At 45.4% G+C, this 14,925-nt stretch overlaps 1 protein-coding gene across 5 annotated transcripts in view; it reads left to right on the plus strand.

Moving 5' to 3' along the window:
• arhgap32b (Rho GTPase activating protein 32b) overlaps positions 1-14,925 on the plus strand; it is a 115,275-nt gene that overhangs the window by 21,029 nt on the left and 79,321 nt on the right. The window lies entirely within an intron of this gene.

Below are 14,925 nucleotides of genomic sequence, written 5' to 3' on the forward strand. Positions count from 1 at the left end.
GTTGAAAAATAAATAACATGTCTTAGAAAAAAATGAAAAATATAAAAATGGAACAGATTCAGTCTCCGTTCACCCCCAAAAAATGCACTTCAACAAATAGTAACATATTTGTTTGTTTGTTTATTGAACATAAAACATATACAGTAATAATTTGACAGAAAATAAGTCTATAATAAGAAATAATAAATAATAAATAAAGTCTATAATAAATAATAAGAAATCGGTCTTCATTCAACACAGTTATTATGTTCAAGGGAGTAGGAAGAAGTAAAAAACGTATCTAGTCATTCATTCATTCATCCTCTGTACCGCTGGATCCTCACTAGGGTCGCGGGGGGTGCTGGAGCCAATCCCAGCTGTCTCCGGGCAGTAGGCGGGGGACACCCTGAATCGGTTGCCAGCCAATCGCAGGGCACACAGAGACGAACAACCAACCACGCTCACACTCACACCTAGGGACAATTTAGAGTGTTCAATCAGCCTGCCATGCATATTTTTGGAATGTGGGAGGAAACCGGAGCACCCGGAGAAAACCCACCCAAGCCCGGGGAGAACATGCAAACTCCACACAGGGAGGCCGGAGCTGGAATCGAACCCGCTACCTCTGCACTGTGAAGCCGACGTGCTAACCACTGGACTACCGGGCCGCCCTACGTATCTAGTCCTACCCCGTTATGTGTTTATACCTAATAAATCATTTTATATCGATCAGAAAAGAAAGAAAGTAAGAAGAAACAAGTCTCCATTAAGGCTCATACTTTACCCTTAACCGTGATATTTTTACAACTTTTGGTTTGTATCGGGATTATATACATCCACACCCTGGCACTCTTGTGTCAATTTTCTCTTGTATTCATAATGGATATTTCAATACCTTTCTCTATTTATCAGATCAGTTCTGATTTATCATTATATTTAATGTTTAGAATTTATTATTTAAACTCTGAATGATGTAGGTCGTTTGTACAATTTTTTTGAATTTGTTTCTGAACTCAGCAAGCAATTTACTAATTTTCAGGTCCCTTTCGAAATTGTTCCACAGATTAACACCTTTGATAGATACACTTCTTTGCTTGATGTTTGTTTTTGTTTTGAGTTTTTTGAATAAGTTGGTACCTCTTAAATCATAGCTGCTTTCTCGAATTTCGAAAAAAACTCAGAATATTTCGGCAGACCAGGTTATTGTGTGCTTTGTACATTAATTGGGCGATTTTAAAGTCAACCAGGTCATAAAATTTCATCGTATTTAATTTGATAAATCGTGGATTTGTGGGTTCCGTATATTTTGATCTATTAATAATTCGAATTGCTTTTTTTGTAGTTTTAGAATAGGGAGTGTGTTTGTTTTGCAGGCATTTCCCCATATTTCCACACAGTAGGTCATATATGGTAATAATAATGAAGAGTATAATGTGTACAAAGATCTCTTATTTAGCACTTCCTTGGTTTTGTAGAGGATCCCTATGGTTTTGGCTATTTTACTTTTTACGTTATTGATATGTGGCTTCCAACATAGTTTTGACTCTATTACTAATCCGAGAAACTTGGTTTCAAACGCTCTTTCTATCTCAATTGAGTTTACCATAATTTTAGATTGGTGTTTGATTGGTCTTGTGTCAAAAACAATTAACTTAGAATTTTTCAAGTTAAGTGACAATTTATTTCTGTCGAACCAGTTTTTGAATTTGTTTAATTCGTTTTCTACGGTTTTCAGGAGCTGTTTCAGATTTATTCCAGAACAGTAGAAAGTTGTATCATCAGCGATTAACTTGTTTAACTTGTTTTGAGACCTTGCAGATATCATTTATATATAATATGAATAGTTTTGGACAAAGCACTGACCCCTGAGGAACTCCATGAGTGATTTTCAGTTGATTTGTTTTTTTATTATTGAGCTGCACATACTGATATCTGTTTTCTAAATAACTGTTTACCCATTTATAAGATGCACCTGTAATTCCATATCTTTCTAGTTTTTTCAATAATATACTGTGATCTATTGTGTCAAAAGCTTTTTTTAGATATAAGAAAACCCCAACAGGAAAATTTTTGTTGTCTATATTAATGGCTATTGCTTCTACAAACTCCAAAACTGCCATTGAGGTGGTCCGTTTTTCCCTGAAGCCATATTGATTCTCACTTAACAGCGCATGCTTTTGTATAAAGCTATCAAGTCTGCGAGAAAATTGTTTTTCTAATATTTTTGAGAATTGTGGTAGGAGTGATATTGGTCTATAATTTGTAAACAGATGTCTTTCTCCACTTTTATAGATTGGAATAACTTGAGCAAGTTTCATTTTTGATGGAAAGATACCAGCTTTTGTTGACAGGTTGCATATGTGCGTGAAAGGTCGCACTACATATTCTATAATCTGCTTTATTATAATAATAGGCGGCCCGGTAGTCCAGTGGTTAGCACGTGGGCTTCACAGTGCAGAGGTACCGGGTTCGATTCCAGCTCCGGCCTCCCTGTGTGGAGTTTGCATGTTCTCCCCGGGCCTGCGTGGGTTTTCTGCGGGTACTCCGGTTTCCTCCCACATTCCAAAAATATGCATGGCAGGCTGATTGAACACTCTAAATTGTCCCTAGGTGTGAGTGTGAGTGCGAATGGTTGTTCGTCTCTGTGTGCCCTGCGATTGGCTGGCAACCGATTCAGGGTGTCCCCCGCCTACTGCCCGGAGACAGCTGGGATAGGCTCCAGCATCCCCCGCGACCCTAGTGAGGATCAAGCGGTTCGAAAGATGAATGAATGAATATTATAATAATAATAATAATACATTTTATTTGAAAGCGCTTTTCATCCCACTCAAAGACACTTTACAAGAGCATAAAAACACAGGATAAAAATGTGCATTTAAAACAAGCATACATAATTTACAAAAGCACATTTAGATGAACAAAAGAAAAATGGGTAAAAGAGATTAAAAGGTATTAAAAGCATAGCGGAACAGGGGAGTTTTTAGGGATGATTTGAAGGATTGGAGGTCAGTACAGTTGCGGATGTGTTGTGGTAGAGCGTTCCAGAGGGTGGGGGCGGCGACAGAGAATGCTCGGTCCCCCCAGGTTTTGAGCTTTGTCACGGGGATGGTGAGGATGTTTGTGTTTGAGGAGCGGAGATTGCGGGAAGGAGTGTACTGGTAAAGAAGGTCGGAAAGATAGCAGGGAGCCTGATTGTGAAGGGCTTTATATGTGAGCAGGAGCAGTTTAAATTGAATACGCTGGGGAACAGGGAGCCAGTGGAGGTTTTTAAGGATGGGGGTGATGTGATCACGAGTGCGGGTGTGGGTGAGTAGGCGGGCGATGGCAATCTGGATGTACTGTAGTTTATTGAGGAGTTTGGAGGTTGTACCATAGAGAATGCTATTGCAGTAGTCAAGGCGGGAGGTGATGAGGGCGTGGATAAGGGTTTGAGCATCATTGAAAGAAAGTGATGGGCGGAGACGAGCAATGTTTTTGAGGTGGAAGAAAGCAGTTTTGGTGGTTTGGTTGATGTGTTGATCGAAAGAGAGGTTATTATCAAAAAGGACACCGCGGTTGCGACAGTGAGAGGAGGGGGACAGGGTGACGTTATCTATAGTGAGGGTAAAGTTGGTGGTTGTTTGGGTGAGGGACCGAGGACCGATTATAAGCAGTTGAGATTTAGTACAGTTAAGAGTGAGAAAGTTTGTTTGCAACCAGGATTTGACATCTGAAAGACAGTTAGACAGGGAGGAGTGGGTTGTTGGGGTAAATGATCATTAGCGTAGCAGTGGAACTGGTGACCATGATGACGTATGATTTGGCCGAGGGGTAAAAGATAGAGAATGAAGAGAAGAGGACCAAGCACAGAACCCTGGCGGACACCTTGGGACAGTGGGGCAGTGTAGGAAGAGCAGTTGTTTATGTGTATGAATTGTTTCCTGTCTGTGAGATATGAGTGTAGCCAGGTAAGGACTTTGTCGGTGATGTTTAGGGATTGTAGGCGAGAGAGTAGGATGGAATGGTTGATGGTGTCAAAGGCAGCTGTAAGGTCAAGAAGGATGAGGATAGAAAGTAGGCCTGAGTCAGAGGCGAGGAGGAGGTCATTGGTGATTTTAAGGAGGGCTGTTTCAGTGCTGTGCTGTGTGCGGAATCCAGATTGAAATTGTTCAAAAAGTTGGTTGTTGTTTAGGTAGGTTTTAATTTGAGATGTGACGGCACGTTCTATGACTTTGGACAGAAAGGGGAGGTTGGAGATGGGTCGAAAGTTGCTCATGATGTCAGGGTTGAGTCCGGGTTTTTTGATGATGGGGGTTACGGCAGCCAGTTTGAGTGAGGAAGCGACATAGGCATAGTTGAGGGAGGAGTTGACAATGTTCATGACGAGGTGGTGGTGATGGATGCTGGTAGGAAGGGAGGGGGGACAGGTGAGGTGGTCAGTGAACTGTTGAGGATGTCGATTTTGGATAGAAAGTGAGATAGGAATGAGTTGCATTTGAGTTGCAACAGTGAAAGAGGTTGAAATATTGTAGCTGGGTTTGAGGAGTTTGTTGACGGTGGAGAAGAGAGCCTTTTGGTTGTTGGAGTCGGTGTGGATAAGGTTGGAGTAGTAGGTGGAACGGCTGGAGTTGAGTGCGGTCTTGTATAACTGAAGGTGATCGGTGTAGGCGAGGAGATGAACAGTTAAACCAGATTTTTTTTATCCATCCATCCATCCATCATCTACCGCTTATCCGGGGCCGGGTCGCGGGGGCAACAGCTTTAGCAGGGAAGCCCAGACTTCCCTCTCCCTAGCTACTTCTTCCAGCTCTCCCCGGGGGATCCCGAGTCGTTCCCAGGCCAGCTGGGTGACATAGTCTCTCCAGCGTGTCCTGGGTCTTCCTCTGGGTCTCCTCCCGGTGGGACATGACCGGAACACCTCACCGGGGAGGCGCTCAGGAGGCATCCGAATCAGATGCCCAAGCCACCTCATCTGGCTCCTCTCGATGTGGAGGAGAAGCGGCTCGACTCTGAGCCCCTCCCGGATGACTGAGCTTCTCACCTTATCTCTAAGGGAGAGCCCGGACACCCTGCGGAGAAAACTCATTTCAGCAGCTTGTATCCGGGATCTCGTTCTTTCGGTCACGACCCATAGCTCGTGACCATAGGTGAGGGTTGGGACGTAGATCGACCGGTAAATTGAGAGCTTCGCCTTTTGGCTCAGCTCCTTCTTCACCACGACAGACCGATACAACGTCCGCATCACAGCAGACGCTGCACCGATCCGCCTGTCGATCTCTCGCTCCCTCCTGCCCTCACTCGTGAACAAGACCCCAAGATACTTGAACTCCTCCACTTGGGGTAAGATCTCCTCCCCGACCCGGAGGGGGCACGCCACCCTTTTCCGACTGAGGACCATGGTTTCAGATTTGGAGGTGCTGATTTTCATCCCCACCGCTTCACACTCGGCTGCGAAACGCTCCAGTGAGAGTTGGAGAGCCCCGTTTGAAGGAGCCAACAGCACCACATCATCTGCAAAAAGCAGGGATGTAATACTGAGGCCCCCAAAACGGACCCCCTCAACGCTTCGGCTGCGCCTAGAAATTCTGTCCATAAAGGTTATGAACAGAATCGGCGACAAAGGGCAGCCTTGGCGGAGTCCTACCTCCACTGGAAACGATTCCGACTTACTGCCGGCAATGCGAACCAAACTCTGACATCGGTGGTATAGTGACCGAACAGCCCGTATCAGGGGGTTCGGTACTCCATACCCACGAAGCACCCCCCACAGAACTCCCCGAGGGACACGGTCAAACGCCTTCTCCAAGTCCACAAAACACATGTAGACTGGTTGGGCGAATTCCCACATACCCTCAAGGACCCTGCTAAGGGTGTAGAGCTGGTCCACTGTTCCACGGCCGGGACGAAAACCACACTGCTCCTCCTCAATCTGAGGCTCGACTTCCTGACGGACCCTCCTCTCCAGCACCCCTGAATAGACCTTACCAGGGAGGCTGAGGAGTGTGATCCCTCTGTAGTTGGAACACACCCTCCGGTCCCCCTTTTTAAAAAGAGGGACTACCACCCCGGTCTGCCAATCCAGAGGCACTCTCCCTGTTGTCCACGCGATGTTGCAGAGGCGTGTCAACCAGGACAGCCCCACAACATCCAGAGCCTTGAGGAACTCCGGGCGGATCTCATCCACCCCTGGGGCCTTGCCACCGAGGAGCTTTTTAACCACATCGGTGACTTCAACCACAGAGATAGGAGAGCCCACCTCAGAGTCCCCGGGCTCTGCTTCCTCCAAGGAAGGCGTGTTGGTGGAGTTGAGGAGGTCTTCGAAGTACTCTGCCCACCGGTTCACAACGTCCCGAGTCGAAGTCAGCAGCGCCCCATCCCCACTGTACACAGTGTTAGTGGTGCACTGCTTCCCCCTCCTGAGACGTCGGATGGTGGACCAGAATTTCCTCGAAGCCGTCCGGAAGTCGGCTTCCATGGCCTCACCGAACTCTTCCCACGCTCGGGTTTTTGCCTCGGCGACCACCGAAGCCGCGGCCCGCTTGGCCAATCGATACCCGTCAGCTGCCTCTGGGGTCCCACAGGCCATAAAGGCTCGATAGGACTCCTTCTTCAGCTTGACGGCATCCCTTACTGCTGGTGTCCACCAGCGAGTACGGGGATTGCCGCCACGACAGGCACCAACCACCTTACGGCCACAACTCAGATTGGCCGCCTCAACAATAGAGGCACGGAACACGGTCCACTCGGGCTCAATGTCCCCCGCCTCCCCCGGAACATGGGAAAAGCTCTGTCGGAGGTGGGAGTTGAAACTCCTTCTGACAGGGGATTCCGCCAGACGCTCCCAACAAACCCTCACTATACGTTTGGGTCTGCCAGGACGGACCGGCATCTTCCCCCACCATCGGAGCCTACTCACCACCAGGTGGTGATCAGTTGACAGCTCCGCCCCTCTCTTCACCCGAGTGTCCAGAACATGCGGCCGCAAATCCGATGATACCACAACAAAGTCGATCATCGAACTGCGACCTAGGGTGTCCTGGTGCCAAGTGCACATATGGACACCCTTATGTTTGAACAAGGTGTTCGTTATGGACAATCCGTGACGAGCACAGAAGTCCAATAACAAAACACCACTCGGGTTCAGATCGGGGGGGCCGTTCCTCCCAATCACGCCCCTCCAGGTCTCACTGTCATTGCCCACGTGAGCATTGAAGTCCCCCAGCAGAACAAGGGAGTCCCCAGCAGGAGTACTCTCCAGCACACCCTCCAAGGACTCCAAAAAGGGTGGGTATGCTGAGCTGCTGTTTGGTGCATATGCACAAACAACAGTCAGGACCCGTCCCCCCACCCGCAGGCGGAGGGAGGCAACCCTCTCGTCTACCGGTGTGAACCCCAATGTACAGGCACTGAGCCGGGGGGCAATGAGTATGCCCACACCTGCTCTGCGCCTCTCACCGTGAGCAACTCCAGAGTGGAAGAGAGTCCAACCCCTCTCGAGAGAACTGGTACCAGAACCCAGGCTGTGTGTGGAGGCAAGTCCGACTATATCCAGTCGGAAATTCTCTGCCTCCCACACCAGCTCGGGCTCCTTCCCTGCCAGAGAGGTGACATTCCATGTCCCAAGAGCTAGCTTCTGCAGCCGAGGATCGGACCGCCAGGGTCCCCGCCTTTGGCTGCCGCCCAGCTCACATTGCACCCGACCCCTTTGGCCCCTCTCATGGGTGGTGAGCCCATGGGAAGGGGGACCCACGTTGCCTCTTCGGGCTGTGCCCGGCCGGGCCCCATGGGTGTAGGCCCGGCCACCAGGCGCTTGCCAACGAGCCCCACCTCCAGGCCTGGCTCCAGAGGGGGGCCCCGGTGACCCGCGTCCGGGCAAGGGAAACCTAGATCCATTTATTTTTATCATCATTGGGGTCTTTTGAGCCGTGCTTTGTCTGGCCCCTCACCTAGAACCCGTTTGCCATGGGTGACCCTGCCAGGGGCATAAAGCCCCAGACAACTTAGCTTCTAGGATCATTGGGACACACAAACCCCTCCACCACGGTAAGGTGACGACTCACGGAGGGGAGATTTTTTTTTTTTATTTTTATTTTTTTTATTATTTATTTTTTTTAAATAATGATATATTATTGTCATATCAATATTAAAGCAATCAGTTGACTTTTTATGTTTAAAAGTTTTTACAATATTTGATACTTCTTGTTTTACAGCAGTAAGGAACATCGTGGAGGAGTTTTTTTTATATGCATCTATCTATTTCGAACAAGTTTGTTGGATCAGAATTTGTTTTGCTAGGTTACTGCCGATGTTGACAAAATACTCATTAAATTCAGTTGCTATTTCTGCAGTTTTTTCCAGAATAGTATTTTTGCCTTTGATAAAATACTATGGATAATCAATTTTTAGGACTATTTCTGATTACTTGATTAAGTATTTTCCATATTTCTTGTGTGTTGCTTTTATTCTGCTCTTTCTACAACTCGGTGGTTGCCTCGGCCATCCATTATGGCATTGTCTGCTGGTCAGGCAGCATCTCAGCCCGGGACAGAAGGAGACTGGAGCAACTGGTCAGGAAGGCCAGTTCTGTCCTGGGCTGCTCCCTTAACAGTCTGGAGGAGGTGGGCAACAGAAGGATGCTAACTAAGCTAAAAGCTATGATGGACAGTCCTTCCCCACCCCCTCCAGCCCGCCCTGACAGCACTTGGTAGCTCCTTCAGCCAGAGACTGTTACACCCGCGCTGCAAGAAGGAGAGATACCGACGCTCGTTCCTACCGACTGCTATCAGGCTGCTGAATAAAAATAACAATAATTAATAATATTCATTCATCTTCCGTACCGCTTGATCCTCACTAGGGTCGCGGGGGGTGCTGGAGCCTATCCCAGCTGCCTCCGGGTAGTAGGTGGGGGACACCCTGAATCGGTTGCCAGCCAATCGCAGGGCACACATAGACGAACAACCATCCACGCTCACACTCACACCTAGGGACAATTTAGAGCGAGTAATAATACTTAAATGATGTGAAGGACAATTGTAAATAGCACTGCGATTGATCCATTTTGTATTTAAATTGCACTTAATTGATCGGTGTTTGTTGTTTTTTTTCTTCTTTCTACCTACATTGTTGCTGCTGGAGGCTGTAAATTTCCCCAGTGAGGGACAAATAAAGGATATCTTAATAATAGTGCATGATAATGATCTCTTTTACTGGTTCTTATAATATTTATTAGTTTATTTTTATAGGTTTTATATATTTTTTCTGCTTCTTCAGTTCTCAATTTTAAAAACACTGAGAACCACATGCACTTAAAGAGTAAAATTAAATATTGTTCATCTCCTTCTGAAAGTCCACTTCCACCTGCTTGTACAAGGCTGGAATGGATAATGAAATATGTGAGGCGTTGTGACAGGCTGAAGGCATTTGGTAAATGTACTTTGAGGTTTGTTGTGTTGCGACTTTCTTCATACCAATGTGACATACCAGGTTGGTGTTGTTTGGTGATCTGGCTTGAATCCAAAATGTTTCCGTGTTGATATTAACCTTTGCAACTAGTTACATTTATGCCGCTCAAATACCTGTAATTATGTAATGACAGGTGTCATAAAACAGCTTCGATAACCCAAATTCTTTCTTTCTCGGTGACTCAGTGCTGTTCGCACCGTCTGTGGGTGTGTGTGTTTGTGTATGCGTGAGTCCCGCCTCCCACAGCGGCGAGCAGTTTGAGTGACACGAGAGGGAATGAAGCGGCGCAACTAAATGTTGATGACCTGTGCAAACAAACATGCATTTAAATGAGAATTGATTGGGTCTGGAGGAAACTGTCGTGTACTTTTTATTTCTTGAACGATGAGTCGATATTATTACCATAGTCTAACGAAATGAAGAGATGCCCAAAACGTGATTAGCAATTAGTTGATGTCGAGCTTCAAATGCAGTAGAAAATCCGATTTGTCGACTCATCGGTTTCACCTATAGGGTGAATCAATTTTGAAACCCTTGGCTAATTATGCATGACAAACCAATCAGCTTCTGTGCCATATTCATATTTTTTGTGTGAAACTGAGCGTAATTTCCGCCCTATAAGGCGCACCTAAAAACATTTAGTTTTCTCAAAAGCTGAACGGACGCCTTATAATTCGATGTGCCTTATATATGGATCAATATTCTGATTGCGTGGACGTAGCTTTTTTAAATGTTCAGTAAAGTGCTTTGCTACTGCTGCAGCGGTTGTGAAAGCTCTATATAAATAAAGCTGTATTGTATTCCCTTTATTGTATCTCCATCTAGTGGATGCATAATGTAACACAGACACTATTGGAAGTTTTATTTATGTATCTGAAAACAGCTTTAAAATAAGCTATCATTGTATTGCTTATACACTAAGCGCCTTATAGTGCGGAAAATACAGTAAAACTATTAATACATTACATCTGATAATATTTACATAAAATACAAAGTATCTGCTGATCAGGTGGGTGGAAAATGTTGTGAATGGCTGTCAGTGACCGATCCCGTCTGTGCATTCTAGAGATTTTTGATTTACGATCTTGGTGTCCGTTCAATGTCTGGTCAAACCCCACAATCCATAAAAGTTGTTGTGGTTGCCAGGTGTGTCTGTGTCAGGGAAGCTGATAGTTCTGTGAAAATAAATCCTTTCTTGTGTGCTACAGTGAAACTCCTCTACAATGAAATCATGTGTGCAGCAAGAAATTTTTCACAACGGGGTTTTTCACTGTAGCAAATTTTATTTCAGATGTAAGCACACACACACACACACACACACACACACGCACACACAAATGTGATGTGTACTCTATTTTTATTCCAATAGTGCATAAGTATGAGCACACACTTATTTGACACTACATATTGTCAGTGTACAAAGAAAAAAAGGGAAAGAAATTGCGAAATTTACGATCAGCATTCACTTTCACTTACATCAATTTCTTGGATAATGTCTTTTATTTTGCTTGCTCCGTCTTTCATTTTGATCACTTTTATCCTCTCTTCCAGCATCAGAGCTCCTCTTGTCTTAGCTGCTTGGCATCCGTTTTGTAGCCATTTTAGCAATGCAGTGTCCATCCTTGTCTGAATCTAACAATAACAAATACTTCTTGGCATGCAATGAACTTTTAAGCCAGCCACGGGACGCTTCGTAGTCCTCGATGGCCATAGTTAGCTCTCGAATGCTAAAAACTTTACGCTAACTGGAGCGCTAATGAGAGAGAAGCGCTCCGGTTAGCATAAGGGTTTTAGCCTTCGAGAGTTGTCTATGGCCATTGTGGACTACGAAGCGTCCCGTGGGTGTTTTTAGCCTGACAACAAGTAAAGCATTCGAGGAAATATTAGTTTATTTGAATGTCTGTTGAGCCATAAGCAATTTACTCTGAGCAGCTAATCGGATGTTACGGATCTAGCTTCAGTTTCTACGCACATAGACAGGGAGGTCCCTCTTGGCCAATCGGAAGCCAGGATGATGCTCGGTAAGCCAATGGCAGAGCAGCTATGAGTATGTTGAGTCCAGGAAGCTCGCAGCAGTGACCGGACTGAACATCGTTCACTATGTAAACCAGTGCGATGTCGATGATGACTGGATAACATGAGATTTTTTTTTGTTTGTTTTGCTTATTTTTGAAAACAACTGCAGAAACAGGCAAGACGGAAGAATTCTTGCACAAATGAGCAACTGTATGAAAAGTTATTGAAATGAAAGGAAAAAAATAGTGTTATCAGTGCACCCTCAATGTTGTGTAAAAGAAATGACACAATAAACATGTTCATGCCAAAAACATTGCAGTCAGTTTTTTGTTTTGAGCGTTCGTCTAAAATTCAATGTTCAATTTTTTTTGTCGCTTCGATGTAAACACCGACAACATTTCTTAATGTGCACCGAGAGGACCTCAACTGGCAGCTGCTGTGTGCACGCATGAAAAGGATTCTTGGCAAATGAGGTGCACCACATTTTCCGGACTCTAAGTTACAGTTTTTTTTTTGTTTGTTTTTCATAGATTGGCCTGGGTGTGATACTTATGTGTGAAATGATTCGTACATAATTTCACTTTATTTTCACATTAAACTGGAAGGGGGCACCCTAGGCCTGTGTTGATAAGTTGACAATGAGTTTGACATAAGTGACGTAGAATAGGAAGCGCCACATCTTCTACCTCAGGAGTTGGCAGACTTGTTTCAAACAGACACAAAGGATGAAGATTTCATTGGATTTCGTGTTTGGAGAGACACTGATGGTTTGGTAAACCTATTGCATGCTCTTTATGCAATAGTTATCTGAATGAGTCTTAATATGTTACGTTATACCAGGCATGTTCTCTGTTCGTTGTTTATGCGATAGCATATCGTACAATTATTCAGCCTGTTGATCTCTATTTTTATTTTAATATGGCTTGTCTGGTCTTGGGGTTGGATTTTATCACATAGATTTTCCCCCAAAATGTGACTTACACTCCAGTGCGACTTACATATGTTTTTTTTTCTTCTTTATTATGCATTTTATGGCTGGTGCGAATTATACTAAGGAGCGACTTATAGTCCGGAAAATACTGTGGCTGATACCTTGAAATACTGACGGCTCAGGGCAATACCACATACACTCGGCCATACTTAATATTACTAAATGTACATATTAAGTATATGTGAGGTTTACATATACATAGTACCGTATTTTCACGACTATAAGGCGCCATTAAAAGTCTTAAATTTTCTCCAAAATGGACAGGACGCCTTATGGTGCGGAGCATCCTTTGTATGCGCCGAGTTCCAAAATCTGACTGACAGCCGACACGCTGTTTATATAGAGAAAAGGCGGAAGTGACTGTGGCCAGGCATGCGGAAAGAAGTCGGCCAATCAGGGAAGGGTGGGCGTGTATATATACATATATGGAGAGGTAGGGGGGGAGGGAGGGAGGGAGGGAGGGAGGGAGGGGGGAGGGGAGGGGGAGAGAGAGGGAGAGGGAGGGAGAGGGAGGGAGGGAGGGAGAGAGAGAGAGAGAGAGAGATGAGAGAGGAGAGAGAGAGAGAGAGAGAGAGAGAGAGAGAGAGAGATGAGAGAGAGAGAGAGAGAGAGAGAGAGAGAGAGAGAGAGAGAGAGAGAGAGAGAGAGAGAGAGAGAGGAGAGAGAGAGAGAGAGAGAGAGAGAGAGAGAGAGAGAGAGAGAGAGAGAGAGAGAGAGAGAGAGAGAGAGAGAGAGAGAGAGAGAGAGAGAGAGAGAGAGAGAGAGAGAGATCGAGAGAGAGAGAGAGAGAGAGAGAGAAGGCAAGCAAGCTGGGGAGCAGTCCGCCAATGGTGAAGGGTGGGAGTGTAAGTGGACGCTAAAGGGACGCCGCAAGCAGGTACCAACACCTGTTTAGAGTGTGGCAATGTGCATTGTTGCAAAACAACTCCGGTTTTGGTTTCTAAGAACCCCTGAAAATAAATTCGACAAAGAGACACACCTACGAAGCTCAAACTTAAAGCCACCGGTTATGCTTTTGACATTCGTGCCCATCTCACAGCAACGATGAAAAACCAAGTCAAGCAAATGAACTCTGAGCTTGCCGTTATTCCCGGAGGCTTGACTAAAGAACTCCAACCGCTGGACATTGGCATCAACCGGGCGTTCAAAGTAAAGTTGCGAACGGCATGGGAACAATGGATGATCGATGGCAAACACAACTTTACAAAGAGTGAGAGGCAGCGCTGGGCGAGTTACGCCACAATATGCAACAACGAGAGGGAACGCGGCGTTTTTGATGGATTACGGTACATGCACAATTGTTCAATTCTTTCTACACACACACGCGCTGCCACCATGTTTTGCTCTGTTCTTTACTTTCAAATGTGGGAAAGCTTCACACGAGAGAAATGTTGACTTTGCTGTTGCTGCTCCTTCTTTCCGCTCGGCAATGCGTAGCAACTCACACTAGCATGTGATGCGTTCAATGACAACTGGGATGTGCAGTCCTCTGCTTCTGATACAGAGGATGAGGACTTTGATGGATTTCTGGGTGATGATTGATCGAAAAACGTGAGAACATTGTACGATGGCTAAATAAAATACACCCGAACTCAGTTCTGCTTTTGTTGCCTTTTTAAAAACGTGTTTTTATCTTATCTGTATGTCTTGGCATGCTACCGTATGCTTCAAGCTAACGTGATAGCGTGCGCGCATGCATGCCGTATGTTTAAGCTGGCGTATGTTTTACCACTGTAAAACTGCGCCCATTGGTACAGTGCGGTCTGTCTGTGTAAAATACAGAAATGTCACCCATTAATGAGACTGCGCCCAACCGTACGGTGCGTCGAATAGTCGTGAAAATACGGTATATCTATTTATCTAGCTATTGAACGTGATGCATTTGCGGTCTTGAGCCCGGGAAAGAGAAAAGCACAGTAACTCTAGGGGTGTTCACACAGCAACTTTTACTCCGGTGTAGCACCGGGGCTGCCCCCCATAGAGTGTTCACACATACAAAGTTATAGCGGTGTAGCCCCTGAAAACAGCTTAAACCGGAGCAAATTTAACCCTGTTCAGGAGGTGGTTTAAAATTTTACTCCGGAGTAAATGCTAGTTTGAGGAGCAGCACCGATATTAAATGGGACGTGTGAACGCTACAAGGGTAGACTCGCTACGCATAAGAAGAATTGATTACATGCGGGTGTGGCATAACTTTCATCCTGGGTATTTTGCACTTCTTTCCTTTCTCTCTCATCCTTATACAGTGTCTGATGGACCACAGCGTTGATTTGTCTGGAGAAGTATAAACCGTGGTTTTTCGATATGTCCCAAACAAGGCGGGGAAAAGGAAGCACACTTTACGCATGTGCATGTTTTATTTCACGGCCGCAGAAACTGCAGTGTGAACGCAAGTGGGGCTGCACCGGGGTTAACACACTTCTCTTTAGTCAGCAGCTTTATACATGTGAACGCTCCACATAATTTACAGTGGTGTAAGATATATCTCAACAAAATAC

This window comes from Hippocampus zosterae, chromosome 16, assembly GCF_025434085.1.
Source record: "Hippocampus zosterae strain Florida chromosome 16, ASM2543408v3, whole genome shotgun sequence".
NCBI classification, from domain to species: Eukaryota; Metazoa; Chordata; class Actinopteri; order Syngnathiformes; family Syngnathidae; genus Hippocampus; species Hippocampus zosterae.